Source organism: Morone saxatilis, unplaced genomic scaffold (genome assembly GCF_004916995.1).
Source record: "Morone saxatilis isolate NCDOM2014 unplaced genomic scaffold, NCSU_SB_2.0 Contig19, whole genome shotgun sequence".
Classification (NCBI taxonomy): Eukaryota; Metazoa; Chordata; class Actinopteri; family Moronidae; genus Morone; species Morone saxatilis.
The window spans coordinates 24,243,823-24,247,159 of NW_023339751.1; positions in this window are offsets into that span (position 1 = coordinate 24,243,823).

Consider the following 3,337-nt stretch of genomic DNA (forward strand, 5'->3'; position numbering starts at 1 on the left):
TCTCTCTCTCTCTCCCCTTCTGTGTGTTTGTGTGGTGCCGTCTCCAGGCTCTGCTCTCCAGGCGCCTCCTCCTCCTCCTCCAAACATGGCGCCGGCCCGCAGCATTGCTGCTACCCCGACAGACGACGCAGAGAGGGACAGAAGGAGGAGAAGAAGAAGCGGGTAGCAGCCCACCCTGAACGCGTTTTAAAAACTCTTTAAAACTAAAACAACTTCACTTTTTTCAAGGTTTCCACCGGAGACTTTACGTGCCGCTTTTGGAGACGTTTTACGCGTCAGGCTGTGCGCGTAACGGAGAGCCCACCTGTCCGACGAAGGTAGATTTCACTCCGTTTGTTTTAGGATGTGAATCTCCCTGATTTATGTGAAGTAACGGAGCAGACCGAGCAGACACACGGGTAACTCGGGGTCAGAGCTGGCTCTGGTAAAAACATGTGCAGCCCTCTGAGGTGCAGGAACGCAGAGGCTGTAGAGGACTGAGTCTTTCCAGGGAAAAAACAACTTTTTCCGCTCTTCCACGCCGAGAGGATGGATGGAGAACATTTTGCGCTGTCAGGAGTTGAGAGGGAAAGAGAGAAGCTTCCACCAATTTACAACAGCTCCCCTCCTGCTGTAAGAAAACTGCATTTTCTCCTTATTTTTTTTCCAACAGAGTGATTCATCTCTCCCCTTGTGTGCAGAAGATATGTTTTCCTATGTCAGAGTGGAAAAACAGTTACCTATCACTCAATGAGCAACCTCTATTCATTTTCTTTATTTTAAATTTAAAAAATACCTGCACTAGTTGAAGTCATACAATAACAATATCAGTCTATATACTGGGGAGTATAAGCAATATAGTCCCACACAACATGACTCATTCAAATATATATATTATTAATTCAAGGTATTATCAGTTGCAGAAATAGTGTTAAAGGGCAACTTTATATTGAATAAATAAAAAACAGCTTTTTTAAAAATCACAATTAATTTAAAAACACAATTGATTTAGGAAAACTAATAATAAAACAAAAGGAAAGCAATATAGTCATCCACTATCTGATTAAATTAGAAATGAATTATAGTTGTATGATTCCAGTAGCCATATGATGCTTATACTGTAAATAGAATTTAGACTTCTGTAATTAGTCTTTATTCCGTTTAATTTTGCATTTATATAGAGTTATTATTATAAAAAAACATGATACAAACAACACATAATTAGGGAGTGAGGCTCTAACTACAGTTCACCATTATCTGCATGGCCATCTCTTTTTAATGTAAATGTGTAATGCCAAATGCTGACTCGAAATCATTCTATAATGACAAATGTAACAGATTTAGCTAATAATCTTTTTATTTTGAATTTTATTTTTTGTCTTGCAGCCAGGTGAACACACATACGATGCATATAACCGTGTATGTATATATATATACATGTATGTATACAGTATATAACAGTTATATAAAATGTATGCCTCAACCATATACACTCACTCTCTCCACTAACATACAGCAAACTAAAAAGTTGTTTTGTCCTGTTGGAAAAAGTGATGCCCCCCGTCCTACATAATGACTCCTGACATCAGCTCTCCGGCAGTATCTGATGATGTAATCATTGTGTTTTTAGATGCATAGCAGTTAGCTGAGCGTCGGACATTTTTTTTCGGTGTGTGTTTCAAATTTGGTTCTCAGTGTCACTTCGGAGCAGACTGGCGGTGTTGCAGACTGGTCGGTTGATGTCATCTCCATTGTGTCAGGGAGCAGGAATGTGCAGATCAGATGGTTTTGACCAATAAACAGTCTGTCATTGCTCAGACCGACTCCAGTTGTGTCTGGAAATGCCATAAAGTGGCTGCATGCACTCTCACTCTGCGGCTCCTTTCTCTGGGGCTTCAGTCAGACTGATTCTTCGAGTCCTCCTCAGAAAGATTCTGGCCCCTTGAGCTTAGATCTGAGGAAATTCAGGCTCAAAGGTTGGATAAAAAAGGTCTTCGTTACACTGGGCTGCCATTGCATTGCAGACCAATAAAAATAAGAGAATTGAAGACAGCTGGTGCTCACTGAACAAGACAGATTGTTTTCACCTGAAGAGAAATTTACCCAGAGCTGCTGTTTCTGGAGGCTGTCTAAGGGTCTCCAAATATCTCATGAACCTGATTTAGTAACGAGATTTTATTCAGACCTCCATTAGTGTGACAACATGATGGTCTAGTTATATTAGATTCATTTAAAAAAGACTTAGGCTCACATACAGTAGGTAAAGTTACATGTTACATATAACCCATACACATCAATACGTTCTGGCGCAACAGGTGTCTCAGTGAGTCTCCAAAACAACTTCCTTGTCACAGATTCTCCAAGTCTATGGTCCGCTACTGAAGAGACAAACACCAGTCTCCCAAAAAGTATTCGGTCATTATGTGTTTTGATGATGGTGGTATACGCAGTGTGAGTTTGATCTGTCGCAGACCAAAGTTGATAAGTTGTCAGCGAGACATGCAGTGAATCTGTAATTGCAGCATGTTGATGGATTTACTCTGGCTCTTCCTTTACTTGTCACCCATCTGTAGGTACCTGGTGTATATCCATCAGTATTCACCTTGATACAGTAGCCTTAAGCCAATTTGTAGTCTTGTATTTTTTTTAATTCTGCAGCCTGATCAGTCTAATCTGTAAACCCCTGAAATTAAACAGAATAATCGTATTTTCCCAAATAAAACATGAGAGGGATTTAATGTGATGCTTCCACATAGTCTACTATCTTAAGATCAGATTGTTTTTGACAAACTTAGTTCTCAGTCTGAATCTCTGATCCTCCCTGCCTGATTGGTATTGATCAGTTTCATTCATCCAGATAATTCAACCCAATTTTAAATCAATTAAGCACTGAGAGAACCCTCTGAGATTTAAATGCTTAGCAAGTCTCTGAGCAAGTCAGCAGAACTAAAAAACCTCTTGGAGGGAGGGATAATCAGTCCCTCCAGGATTTTGAAGGCTTTATTTGTATTAGCATTTTTTGCAATTTAATGCGAGGGAAAGGGACATTTTTTAATCTAATTCATTTAAAATTGAAGTCAACTTCAGTGAGAACAAAATTGCACCGTTTGGAGGCTAATTGTGAGATGTTTGCATCACACATGTATGCATCTTCACACATCTGGATAATGCTCGATGGAGTGTCCATTATGTGTGGCTCAGAGGAAGAGCAGGTTGTCCTCTAATCAGAAGGTTGTTGGTTCGATCCCCGGCTCCTCCCGCCGCATGTCGAAGTATCCCTGAGCAAGATACTGAACCCCGAATTGCTCCCGATGCTGTGCATCGGTGTGTGAATGTGTATGAATGCATTAGTTTCTGT